The 14,819-nt window shown below is 39.6% G+C and overlaps 1 pseudogene; it reads left to right on the forward strand.

The window, feature by feature from the left end:
• The first annotated feature begins 849 nt into the window (after positions 1-849).
• On the forward strand, positions 850-12,646 carry LOC123774969 (inactive selenide, water dikinase-like protein; annotated as a pseudogene).
• Positions 12,647-14,819: the final 2,173 nt, after the last annotated feature.

Raw genomic sequence — 14,819 nt, forward strand, 5'->3', positions numbered from 1 at the left:
GGGCCAGTATGTTGTGGTGGCGCGAAATTATGAAATGTTAAGTCTTCTCTCATCCTTAACGCAACATTAGCAGCTTTGGATTACAGTTATTTAAATGTTTCAGATTTGAAGATTCTTTGATGTCTGTAAATTAAATATGTAACAAAATTATGGAGATGTTGAAAATAACTGTTTTAATTGCATAAGATAATGAACATATTGGTATAATAAACATGGATGAGGTAAATGTTCGACAGTCTATTTTTAAAGATTAAACTTGCAAAAAGATGAAAATGATAACAAATATTTTGAGTGCTGAATATCCTTAATCACTCTGTTCGTGTAAAAAATATATATATATAGAGCAGATATGTTTATTTGTTAAATATTACGCAAATTTGACAAACCACATAATCTGTTAAATTATTTGTTTTCTGGAGGCTCTCTGTTATCTAATCTTTCCCTTTGATCTTGTATCAAGTCTCTACAGTCAGTCATGTTTAATATACTAGTAAGGGAATTGTTATCCAACATTATCCATGAAGGAAGCGATTATCATCTTGTATAACTCAAGGTTCGACATCTTATCGCACCACCACTATTGTGTCGCTATACGAGCAATAAAAAGCGAAGTTGTCTAAGTAGAACCAAAGCAGGCAAGGTTGAATACGCAGCCTTGACGGCCAGAGTGATGATTATGCATGACATTGTGTTGTTGTGAGATATATGAGGCAGAGTAAGAGGTCTGGCTTCCCCATCCCTGCAGCGGCGGCTGTCCTCCCCGCTCCCCAGCCCAACACGAGCCGCTCCCCGCCGTGACGTCACACACCCAACCCACCAATCACCGCCCGCCATTGGGGTGCGCATCATCCGGGACCTGGCGGAATCCAGTGGTCGGGGAGTCGCCATTTTGAGGGTGTCGGAGAAACTGCAGGGGTACCGGCTCGTCTCCAGGCGACAGACTCGCTCATCTGCTCAAAGCCCTACAGTGCGACAGTGATGGAAGTGTATATCGAGCCGACACAAGTGCCGCAAGACGCCCTAGCGGCGGCAGCGCAGCTCGAGTTAGGGGCCACGCCGCAAACCCTCACCATTCGACGACCGTTCAATCCTGTAGCCCACGAGTTGGACGCTAACTTCCGACTGACACGATTCGCCGACCTGAAAGGATGAGGGTGCAAGGTCCCCCAGGAGGTGCTGACGCGCCTGCTGGAGGGGCTGCAGGACGATGGGACGGGCCACGAGCACGACCACACAGCACACTTCATGCACATGCCCATCACACACATTGGTGAGTGGCCCTCCACCCCGCCCCCCGCAACACTCCCGCCACACTTCAAATCTCCCGTCTTAAACAAATGTCAAACTGCGATTTACGGCCTCCAACACTTAGGTGTCCTTAATTATCACGTAATTAGCTCTTTATCGCCTTAGAACTTTCATTAGTGGTCCCCCCGGGCCAAGATGACACGCTCCCACACCCCGACACCCCGCCTATATTGACACCTTTCACCTGCCAATATCTTAATGTTAGTAGTATTCCTACTCTGTATTTAATATAATTTCATTAAATTAGCATGTGTACCGACAGATGGTGTCAGGATAGGTCACATTGTCGTTGTTAGCGGAAAAGATGTTTCAACGGGGTTGAGCAGGTCTGCCAGCGGGCCCCGCACGTGGGCCACCATGCTCGGGCTCTCCCTCGGGGCCCCCCGCACGTGGGCCACCATGCTCAGGCTCTCCCTCGGGGCCCCCGCACGTGGGCCACCATGCTCAGGCTCTCCCTCGGGGCCCCCGCACGTGGGCCACCATGCTCAGGCTCTCCCTCGGGGCCCCCGCACGTGGGCCACCATGCTCAGGCTCTCCCTCGGGGCCCCCGCACGTGGGCCACCATGCTCGGGCTCTCCCTCCGGGGCCCCGCACATGGGCCACCATGCTCAGGCTCTCCCTCGGGGCCCCCGCACGTGGGCCACAGAGCACTGCTCCTTTGGGGCCTACATGTACCACCATGCATGGCCCCTCTCTTGGAGCCCACCTTGCTCTACACTGGCTTTATTTGGTCGCAAGTGCCCACTGGCATTGTCTCCTCTCTGGGGTCACACCAGTGCCCACTGGCATTGGCCTCCCCTCCCCCTTTTTGGGGTCACACAGGTGCCCACAGGCATTGCCTCCCCCTCTGAGGTCACACTGGTGCCCACTGGCATTGCTACCAAAACCCTTCTGGGGTCAAACAGGTGCCAACAAGCATTGCCTCCTCTCTGTGGTCACACAGGTGCCTACTGGCATTGAAACCCATAACTTGGGTTAAGGGTTCCTCCCACATGGAGAACTAAACTATTCATCTGCAGTACCATGGTGGAATAAGAATTTTTTTTTTTTTTTTTTTTTAAATGTGAAACTGGTTGCTTTAACCCCCTGCACTGCGCACCTGTTTTTAGCAAAAACTTCATAGTGCAATTGATAAGGACATAATTTTGTTTTTATAAATGTTCAGGTAAAGTTAATGTCAATGTTTCTAAATTCGACTATTCTCATTTCAAAACAGTGATGAAAACCTTAAAAATCATTAAAATATAGCCTAATTAAAAAAAAAGACAACTCAAAACAGCATTTGTCATACGGCGCAGTGCAGTGGTTAAAGAGTATAGTTGTACTAATGCTATATACTGTGTGTGCGCGCATATTGTATAATATATAATTTTTTATAAATATATTTTCTACCACAGATGTGGCCACACGTTTACAATGCTAAGCAGCATATATACAGTACATTTTCTTCTGTCCTCCATGGACAGGGTGAGAGATCTGTTAAACATATAGTTCAGGGATATATTGATAATCAACCACAGAAGGTGATTGTAGTGTTTTTAAAATGCTAATCTAACTTACATACATAAATACAGATTTGTCTGCCCTGCATAAAGTGTTTGATGTTTTTTATAGTCATTAATGTGCATTTACAAAGGTGAAATGCAATTTTGACTAGCATCCATATATCCTGTATACACATGCATACATATACTGTATATACATATTTGTCTCTTACTCTGACAAGGTAAGATTGCTGCTGTAAAAACTAGTGTGTTATTAATTAAGCACTTAACCACCGAAGGTGATTAAGATGCTTTTACAAGCTCAGGTTTACATTACATACATTGTATAATTTGATACATTATATGGTCAATCTTGGGTACAAGTCCAATATATCAATGTTTCAGTATTCTTATAGTATTACAGAGTTCAGCATACCTCAGCCCAGGAGAGCAAAAGTCAGTCAATATAGGACATTCTACAATATAATGTTCAAGGCAGTGCATGTTTTCATTTTCACAACGTTGACACGTTGTGTATTCGACATTTGGGTTTTGAGAGAGCTGCTAGATACGTCTATATCCCAGGTGTATTCTGGCCACTATAACATCATATTGCCGAGTTCTTGCCCTATTAGTCCCATATGTGAATGTCTCACGATATTTATTGTAATGCTACAACTTTCAGGTCTTTGTGAATTGTTAGGTCAATAAGATTTTCATTGGATATTTAAGTATTCTCTTTGTCACTGCTAATGAAACGCCCCTTATCAATTTCTACTACTGGTTTTCTACAGGCTGTCTTTGCAAGCATATAAACAGTGTCATGCTTTGAGATGCCAATATGTGATGATATCCAAAGAAGTTTACTTTCAAATCTGTTTTCTTTAGCAGCTAAAATATTCATTCGAATATCACTGACTATTTTCTGGATGTTACTACTATGCGTGTTCAGTGTCCAGAGTGCACTCTGCAAGTCACTGTATTATTGTCTTAAAAATTCAGTGGCAAGTTATATTCCAATAAGTTCGGTTTGAGTTGTACTAGCCCAATCATTGACGTGCCTCACTGCTGATTCTATTTGATGTTGGATAGGTCTAGTATGGAAGATTTAATGAAAATAGTCATAATTAATGGAAAGTAATTTTGAGTACTTTATCATGAAATTTTTCCTGCTACTTAGGTTTTTTTTTTTCCTGACTCTCAACCCCATGGAATATAAAAATATATTCTTGTAGATATAGTGCATATGATATAACTGTTGGTCATTCCTGCCTCAACATTATTATTTTTGTGTGTTTCTAGGAATTGGTATGGATGCCAGCGTAACTCCTCTTCGTCACGGTGGTCTCTCCCTTGTGCAAACCACAGATTTCTTCTATCCTTTGGTTGATGATCCTTATATGATGGGCAAGTATATATACTGGTAGTTTGTTTTATACAGTTTAAAATCTTAGTTATTTCCGGATAATAATTTCCGGATAGTTATTTCTTAGTTATACCGGATAAGCCAGATATCCAGATGAACAGAATTCTTAAAAGAGAAGTCCAAAAATTACCATATTCACAATTTTTTGTACCACAAACATCATTTCAAATTTCTACACTTTACAAATAAAAAATGTAATTTAAAAGAGAAACACTAGCTTGCCTTGTTGTAGTTTATCTTCTTGTCTGATACTGTCAATCTTGAAATGTGAAGCTCTTGAAAATTTACATAATCTAACTTCTGGTTATGCGGATTTCTGTCTGAATATGAAGTTTGGCAGAAAATGATCTGACTGCGATTTTGGCTGGGTAATCAAAATGTTCAGTTTAGAGGAATTCGGATAAGGGAGCCCATACAGTGTGTGTGTGTGTGTGTGTGTATATATATATATATATATACCTGTATAATTTTTTTTTTATTGGGGCATGGCAGCAATTCTTCTAGGGTTCCTTTAGTATATTTTTGCTTTTTCTTCCTTGTTAGTTCTTCCTTCTTCGCTTCTGTCCAACTTCGAAATTCTTTGTTTCCTGCTGTTGACTGTGTGTTTACTCGGATCGTCCATGTGTTTCTTTTGATCAAGCTGCCTTCCTCCTACCCCTGCTTCCAGTTTCTCATTGGCTGGGTGTATAGAACTTTCTCTGCATCTCTCGTCAATATTCTGCTACTAAAGGCCCCAAGATGGTTAAAAGCTCTTGTAAAATTATGTAATACACATGGCTACCCTGTACGTATTTTACAATGAATATATATATATATACAGTATATATAATTTATGTATTTATTCATTCCCAAGTAGGCAGCCAGAATCCACATAGAGTAGTCAGGGTTGAATCCCATGTTCTCCCTTTGCATTAAATAGCAAATTTTACCAATTTGAATCTTGCTAAATTAAAAGAAAATTCCTCACTCAAATTCATCTAGCAAATTAAATGTTAGAATGGAAGATGAAGGTAGTATGGGAAGATGGTAATAGTGGATGTGGAAAGAAAAAAAAGTAGGTGCTACCAGGTACTCCTAGTAACAAGTCCAACATTCTGTAAATGTAGTTCAAAGATGAGAACTACGCTCATTGAGTCCCATCTTCCCAGCACTTTGTCGTGTGTGTGTGTAAAATATAATATACAGCATTACTTTCAGTATTACTATAAACTTTCTAGCACTTTTAATTAAAAAATGTAAATGAATAGTTTTATGGAGTAATAAATACTCTCAACCTTTAAGAAGCTTAGTATTTATTGTGTTTTGTTATAATATGATTTATTTGATACTTTTTAGGAAAAATTTCCTGCGCTAATGTGTTAAGTGACCTGTTTGCTATGGGAGTGACAGACTGTGACAATATGCTAATGTTGGGAGTCTCAACCAAGATGACTGAAAAAGAAAGAGATGTTGTTATTCCTCTCATGATGAGAGGCTTTAAGGTAAGACTTTTACATTACATTTACATGTAGCTGACCAATACCAAAACCACATGAAAATGGTATAGGATGATTGAAAGTCTATATCTCTTCCCGTTCTTTTAGATAACATCAGCTGTTGTAAATTCACTAATAACATTGATAAAATAAAATTGAATGATGCTATTTAGATAAGATTCTGAATCTGGAAATTTTCTGGACTGTGTTGATAATAATCTGTAGACTATAAATATATAAAATGATAGGCATTAACCAGACCAGACTTTTTTGTATGATCTCCCACTTAATTGCTCTCTTTGGACTATCTGACAGTCCAATTGGGTCAGATAACCAGGAGACATTGTTTGAACATTTCAGTTTTCTAAAAATGTTGGTTACATGGATCACTATATTGCTTTACTATGCTTTTAAATAAATTTGATATAAATAGGAGTTTCTTTGAGTTTCTCTAGAGTTTATATTGTTACTGCCTCAAGAATTGAGTATTACTCGGTTTATTTAGTTAATGCACACTTTTGTTTACCAGGATGCTGCATTAGAAGCAAACACCTCTGTAACGGGTGGTCAAACTGTGATGAATCCTTGGTGTACTATAGGTGGTGTTGCTACAACCGTCTGTCAACCCAACGAATTTATTGTGTAAGTCTGTACATTGTTACAAGCTTGTTTATTATATCTGGAAGACAATACTGTACTGTATGTGATAATCATGTTATGAACTTACCCGAGCCTTTGTCTTAAACCGTTTATATTTTGAACAAAAATGTTTCTCCCACATTTAGTGTTGTCTTCGTATGATTGCTAATTTGTCAAAGGCCCTCTGAAAATTTTCTGCTATACAATTTATACACGTGCCAAGAACTTTTGAAGATAAGTTTTAATTTAACTTGATACTTGTACCAGTTTAGGGAGTAAGTAATCTCTGGAGAGCATACAGATCTCCATCCCAGGATGTAGAGTGTGTTTGTATTGTTACTATACTTTTTTTTTCTCAATGTGGCCCTTAAAGTATAGGTTTAGTACATTGTTTTTATTCTCTCAGGCCAGATTGTGCTGTAGTCGGCGATGTCCTGGTACTCACCAAACCTCTTGGAACTCAAGTTGCTGTCAATGCACACCAGTGGTTGGACCAGCCAGAGAGATGGAACCGCATCAAGTTGGTTGTGTCAGAAGAGGATGTCCGCAAAGCTTACCAAAGAGCCATGGATTCAATGGCTCGCCTTAATAGAACTGGTACAAGTGTTTTATTTATAAATGCATTGCTTAGAGTATGTTTCAGTAACAGTGAGTTTATATATTTATGGCAGTGTCGCACACAATTTCTGATGAAATATTAAGAATGTACAAGGAATGGGGAAAGGTCATGCAACCAGAAATTAACTTGATTTGTTGTAAAAATATTTCTAGCTCCACCCCAATGCATAATGCCATGATTAAAATTTTTATAATGTTCTAAAATTAATGTATTTTAGATATGTGTTGGTAAATAATAACTACATTGTATATACAATTTTGTTTAACAGCACATTAAAAATAACCTTTCCAACAGTCTGGCTTACTGCCATTTTCTTACTTCGAATATAGGACATTAAAGTTATTGAAATAGAACACTATTTCTAACCATTACTTTCTCCATTTCAGCTGCTAGGTTAATGCACAAATACAATGCTCATGGTGCTACAGATGTAACAGGATTTGGTCTGCTGGGTCATGCACAAAACTTGGCTAAGAATCAGAAAAATGAAGTCTCGTTTGTTATCCACAATCTCCCAATCATAGCCAAGATGGCTGCTGTTGCTAAAGCATGTGGCAACATGTTTCATCTGTTGCAGGTATTGTGTAAGATATTTTTTTGATACTTCAGTGACCAATTGATTTACTGGCTCAAGGTCTTAGGATGCATATATTGTCATGCAGTACTTTCATAGTGGTGTGGGAAACAGTCATAGAAAGGATAGTAAACTATGAAAATTAAATCGTCTTCACTTCCACTGACCATTATATTTCCACACTGCAAGATCACAGATCATCACACAACCCATCCTCTTAAAAATAGTCGCTTTTCGCTCATATGCGCGCTGTGGCTAAAAATAAATGTAATTTGAAATGAAATCGGCTCACATAAGTGATGTACTGTCCCATTTTCTGTCCGAGTCCTCCGGCTTACTCGGAAAAGTTAGGAGAGGAAAGTTTCAATTAACGGGTTGCATGACTTTTGAAACTTTAGGAGAATTTCTTGCCCTCCTAACCTACCAGAGGACCCTTAAGTTTTTCCAGTAATATTATTCAATAGTGTGTGTGTGTGTAGTGTGATATATTTATATAATAAAATGTGTGAACCATCGCGATACTCAAAATTATGGTGTGCAAATTAGTGATTCAGTTATGTTCATAAAACAACAGTTTTGCTGTTATTACACTATATACACAGGTTATATACAAGTATCTGCATGTTTTGGTCACCATAACAAAGCACTAAGTTGGTATGGTGAGCCATAAAGCAACGAGGAGTGGCCGCGACACACCAGTCAGCCAGCCACTGGCTGCCACTCCCTTCCTCACCTCGCTCGCCAACATTCTCCTCCCCACCATGCTGTTTTTGCTTTTATTCACTATATACAGACATTATATACAAGTGCCTACATGTTTTGTTCACCATACCTGTACATCTAAGCTGGTATGGTGAGTTCAGGCAATAAGACGTAGCTACACACAGTCAGCTGGTGGCTGAATCCCTCACTGGTTCAAGGCTAGATGCACTAATATTTCTCCTCCCACAATACTGTTTGTGGTGGTATTACACTATATACATACATTATTTATATATAAGTATCTACACATTTTATTCACCATAACTGTACAAATAAGATGGTATGGTGCTCAAAGACCATAGTAGCCACCAGTACACATGACATGTCATGCAGACGACGCACCTCCCTCACCAAAATGGCTTCTCCCTACTTCTATTGTTGTTATTACACTCTATATACACACGTTATATATAAGTATCTACATTTGAGTTCATAGCGAACCACTAAGCTGGTGATAAGTCCAGTCAATAAAAGGTGGCCACACAGTCAGAAGATGATGCCATCTCCCTCCCTAAACATTACTCCTCCAACCATAGAGCACAATGCTAAATATCACCACAATCCTGCTATTATCAGAATCTTCGTAATTTTTATCAGTCAGGGGTCTTCTCTAATACTATCACCACCAAATTATAGCAGGTTCATATATATTGTTACTTTTTAGGCAATGCTGTGTTCACAAGCTGAACAGCAGTGCTGTTAGCTCATGCTGTGTGTGCCAGCCTTGGTTTCTCACTCAGCACCGAGGCTCTCTCATCCGGATATGTTACCCACAATTTTTTTTCAAGATTGCATCTGTTTACTATTGGCCTTGACTGGACTATAGCTGCCCCTATCCCTCATGGGGCATTTAAAATCGTGCACTAGACCCTCAATCGTATATGTGTGTGTTACGCTGTTTAAGGGTTAAGTGATATTTAAAAAAAAAAAAAAATTTTATTAATCATGTGCATTTCATCTAATTTCAGAACAACTGTTTTATTGCTGCTTTTTATTCGAACATGCATAATATTTTGTTACTATGTCCATTTCCTTGGTTCTGGTTGTTAAAATTATCACCTTCTTTATTAGCACAACTTTTAAATTGTGTTCTTAACACTTTCGTTGCTTAGAGACAGATGATGTCCACAAATAACTCTGCGGATGTTCCTTAGGGGAGCCGAGCGGACAGCACGCGGGACTTGTGATCCTGGGTTCGATCCCAGGCGCCGGCGAGAAACAATGGGTAGAGTTTGTCACCCTATGCCCCTGTTACCTAGCAGTTAAATAGGTACCTGGGTGTTAGTCAGCTGTCACGGGCTGCTTCCTGGGGGTGGAGGACCGGGCCGCGGGGACACAAAAAAAAAAAAAAAAAAAAAAAAAAAAAAAAAAAAAAAAAAAAAAAAAAACGAAATCATCTCAAGATAGGGACGTAGGTGATGTCCAAAATTTAAATATTTGTTAAAATTTAAGTTTTTATCCGATCTTTATGGGACTGGTTTTAAAATTTGTGCAAACGTTTTCCCATTCTATTGCAAACTGAGGTGAACATTAACGTGAGAAACGTGAAAGAGTAAATATATTTGTGAGCAGGTGTTGCGGATGTGCCAATGGGTGCTCGCTCACGGATAATGCTTGGCTGACTTTCGGCTTTGCTGCAAGTGGGGCGCGCTGGGCTTTTGGACCATATATGCATATATCTCTGTAGGGAATTCTATTGCGTACAAATTGATACCCAAATGGGTCATAGCACGAGAATTGACGTGACAAAAGTGTGTACACATTTTATTGCTCTTGCTCGCTCATGGTCAACACTCGGCCGATTTCTGGGTTTGGCGCGGGTGGCATGCCGGGCTTTTGGATCTTGTATGCATGTACTCCTGTAGGGAATTCTATTGCGAACATTTTGATATCAAAATGAATGACATACAACTAAAATTGAGGTGATAAAACTTGAGAGTATGCACATTTCAGTGTTGCCACGCTCTCGCGGGAAATGCCCGGGCTACTTTGAGGTAGTCTGGGGCGTACACTCCCTGAACGTAAGTGTTAAGGTTGTAGTAGCTAATGTCTTCACTCTTAGTACTTAAGATGTCACTACCTACCAAATCGAGATATGAACACTTTTGCGTTCTGGGCGTGTGTGCCCCATACTACTCCAAGGTGGCCCGGGTGTTTCCCGCAAGAGTGAGGCAACACTGAAATGTGTGTACTCTTTTCACTTCTGTCACCTCAATTCTCATGCTGTCTTTCATTTTGGTATCAAAATGTTCGTAATAGAATTCCCAACAGATATATGCATACAAGGTCCAAAAGCCCAGCGTGCCCCACCCACAGCAAAGTCGAAAGTTGGTCAAGCGTTACCTGTGAGTGAGCACCCATTGGCACACCCGCAACACCTGCTCACAAATGTATTTACTCTTTTTCAAGTTTCTCACTTCAATCTTCACCTCTGTTTGCAGTAGAATGGGAAGACGTTGGCGCACATTTTAAAACCAGTCCCATAAAGATCGGATAAAAACTTTAATTTTAACAAATATTTTAATTTTGGACATAATCTCTGTCCCTAAGGAACGAAAGTGTTAACATTAAAACATAAACAGTGCTCTTAATCCATCATAAACGCACATTCTAGCTACTAAAGTAATCCTGACTCGATCGAGTCACAGCCATTTTATTTCGTTAAAGGAATACTAGCTATGTAAATAAGTTACCCAAGTTGTGTATAAACTGAATGTCAATGGAGGTATTGTCTTTAAATAAATTCTGAACATTTAATTTATTTTCTAATCAGGGGCTGAGTGCTGAAACGTCTGGAGGTCTTTTGATCTGCTTGCCTCGTGAACAGGCTGCTGCATATTGTAAAGACATTGAGAAACAAGAAGGCTACCAAGCATGGATTATTGGTATTGTAGAAAAAGGAAATCGTACTGCTCGCATCATTGACAAGCCACGGGTCATTGAAGTGCCATCAAAAGAGAAAGATGGAGAGCTGTGGTAGGACAGTGTTCATCTCTTGATGTGGCTGAAACAGCAACATTTTCATAAGTTCCACTGGATTGGCAGGATTGTTTGTTTCCACATGAAGCATTCGAGTTGTGCCAAGTATTATGAGGTGTTACACCCCAGGATGGGCATGTTTCATCTCATTTGGTGATACTACTTTAATGATTTTATACATAAAAGTTTATATCTTTCAGATGTTTTTCTAATTTCTGAGGTAGTTGATGTTAAAATTTTGCTTATGTTCATAGCAATTGGAAAAAGAAAGAAATCATATTATATGGTCAATAGTTACATTTCCCTGAAAATAGTAAAGCTCATAACTACAGTACTCATATTTGTTAAAATTAAATTTTACTCACAGTTCAATTTATTATTTTTGCAAGATCTGCAGTGTTATAACCCAGTGTCCCCACTCCCTCCATTTCCGCATACGAAGATGGGTATTTTTGTTCCTGTTGTAGGATCGGTTATTCAATGTTCTTAACAACGACATTCCTTATCTTGCTACAAAGGCTCAAAAATTATGGTTGCTTTATACAAGATGGTCAGCTGCTCGGTGACAATATTACTTTGCTCAAGAAATTAAAATTTATTTAAGATAGTTGAAGGCAGCAATATTATTCAGATGTGTGTCAATTATTTGGAGTGCTGGTAAACTTGATCAAAGTAAGGCAGTGGATGGCTTAAGCAGGAGAACACATTATGAAGGTCACTTATGAAAGTTGTTAAAAACGGTGAGTGACTGGAAGCACTGAAGCTCCTCCTTGCTCCATCCATCACATGTCAACCTTGGGAATAAATAAATACAAAAATTAAACTATGGTTGGTTTCTTTGTTTTTTATATATCAAATATTACCCTATTTAACATGATTAACCACCTCTCACTCTACCCATGTGATATTTTGACAGCAGACTGGAAATCCCTTTACACACACTTCCCCTCTATTTACTACACATTTCTGTGTGTTCCTCAATTCCTTCTATTTCAGATAACCTTGCATTATGCTGCGCTCCACTGCTTCCCGTGCTATACTTCCTACTGCTTGGAACAATTGCATTCCTTGTTGGAATTCAGACTAGCCGTGCTGTTCGCCGTAGACGCCCAGCTTGGAAGAAGTTCGGATTCCAGCAAATGTTAGAATCCTTCATTTTATTTAAGCACTTCTGAACAACTCCCTGACTTAACCATTGAACATCTGTGTGATAATGAAGTCTGTGATGGTTCTGATTTTCTTTTGAGAGATCAGTAACAGCCTGCCTGTGATTGAGATTTTGTGCTCGTGTACATTTATTGTCTGACGTCGTCTCCATTACATTATTCATATTTTATGTTTTGCTGAACACATTTTGAATGTAATGAAATTTTCAAAGTACTGTGTAGTTTTTGTTCGCAGCTAGTTTCCCTGTAATTTAGTAGTCTGACACACCTTTGTCCAGGATTAATGCAAAACTTGGATATCAGTTGGTTTTTCCTTTTATTGGTGTCAATTTTACAAACTCTTTGTTTACCTGCATGCTTTCATCTGGGCTGCTGGAATGTTGATCCTTGGAACCATCACAAGGTAAGGTTCTAATAATTCACTGACCCTTTCAGCAACTACTCTTTAGACTTATATTTGCAAAAGATATCCGTTTCTCTGGGTAAGTGCTACCCGATGTACTTTATTAATTTTTCTGGTATTATGATTGAAGTATATGGCACTGATAACTGCCTTTCATAATTATAATGCAACAACTACATATGACTGGTATTAGTTACATTGCCCGAAGAAAAAAGCCCACTGCAGGACCTAATGGCATCCCGTTTTGAAAATACATGTGCAGTACTTTTAACTTAATGGTGTTAGTTGGATGTGGTGAGTGCATCTTTGGCTGCATATAGAAAGGTGGCAGGCTTCATACTGCTTATGGGTCACATGATTAAACTGTTTTAACATGTAGCCCATATGGTTAAACAGCATTTGCAACCAAATATAGGGCACGGGTAGTTGCTGAATATTAACTTTTTTTTTTTTTTTTTGTTAACCATGTCTTTCATGTGGTTTTTGGAGCAATACTCGTTACTTCCAACTTGGTTTCCATTTGTCACACTACATTGACACTGTTTTATGGGTAAATCGTTCATGGTCATCAATTTTGATCAAATGAAAGTGTACTACTATTACCTAGAATTATAATACATTGGCCCCATTATTTTTTTTTTTTTTTTTTTAACCAAGGCAATTATTCCTTTAAAGATTTGTCATCAGTTTGCATTATAATCATTTTCTTGCCTCTTATTGCCAATGTGAAGATGTTTACCCAGGGCAGTTTTAAGCATGTCCCTCCTTATCCTTGTCCATAATGGTTTAATCTCTGCTGCTGGTTTAGATAGATTGTATCTTAAATTGACAATCTCACTACAGTATTTGATGTATAAATTTGTATTCTTCAGCTCTGGCTGCAGTTTGTGTTCAAAAAGTATTTTGTCTTGGGCTACAAAACACAGCTTTAAGTTGCCTACTCTGAAAACTTGTTTTATGACAGTGTACTAGGAAATGCTCTTAACCCGTGCAAAATGCCATTGTGGGTACCATTCCCATAAATGTTACATTTATTTTGCTCTAATTTTTTTAATTTTTGGTGCCATAATTTGATAGAATGAGAGAGGGGGATTTATAGCTTATATATTGTGACCATCTTCTTGCCACCAAAACAATTGGTTGGAAAACATCTCCGGCTTAATAACATATTTACTTAGATTTCACGTGGCTGGTTCTTGATGATCTTCATGAGTGACGATTTCCCCGTCCTTATCACCTTTTTCTCTTTTCATCTTCCCCTCTCTTTCCCTAAGTGGCAGTTTGCTAAGGCTGACTGGAACCTTTTCGCCCTACATGCTACTCTCCCCGACCTCTCCCTTGAGCCCTCCTTTTTCATGACACCATATTTGGCGCTGCCCTCCACTCTATTGCTCGCTCTACCTCCCAGAGCATGTGGAAATGCATTCCCTGGTGAAATGCAGACTGGGCTCGGGCTGTCCGCTGTAAGCAGGCATCCAAAAAGTAACACTGACGCCGGCAGATGGCTGCCGCTTTCATTTCATTTCGGAAGGCGAGTGCAGTGGCCTTTAGGACCATCCTTACAACTAAACGTGAGAGTTGGAAATCTCGTCTCCACGATTGCGTCCAATACTCCTTTGGCCCAGATCTGGAAGAAAATCTGTAAGATAGCGGGTAAATTTGTTCCAGGTGTCTCCCCAATCCCTCACCTCTGTGGTACTATTGTGGGGGATCCAGTGGCAGTTGCCACTAAACTAAGTTCCGACTTTTCGACTGTTTCCTCCCGTTTTCGTCTCCCTCTTTCCTTAATCATAAGCCCATTCTTGAATCCTCTTCCCCTAGACTTTTGCACCCATCTCCAGTTTCCCTATAACGATCCCTTCTCTCTCCCTCTCTCTCTCTCCCAAACTTCAGTCTGCCCTGGCCCTCTGAGGTTCTACAGCAGTGGGCTTGGATGGCATTCATTGAGATGCTTCATCTCCCGCATGTGCATTTTGGTATTTAC

The sequence above is a fragment of the Procambarus clarkii genome, chromosome 10 (genome assembly GCF_040958095.1).
Source record: "Procambarus clarkii isolate CNS0578487 chromosome 10, FALCON_Pclarkii_2.0, whole genome shotgun sequence".
Classification (NCBI taxonomy): Eukaryota; Metazoa; Arthropoda; class Malacostraca; order Decapoda; family Cambaridae; genus Procambarus; species Procambarus clarkii.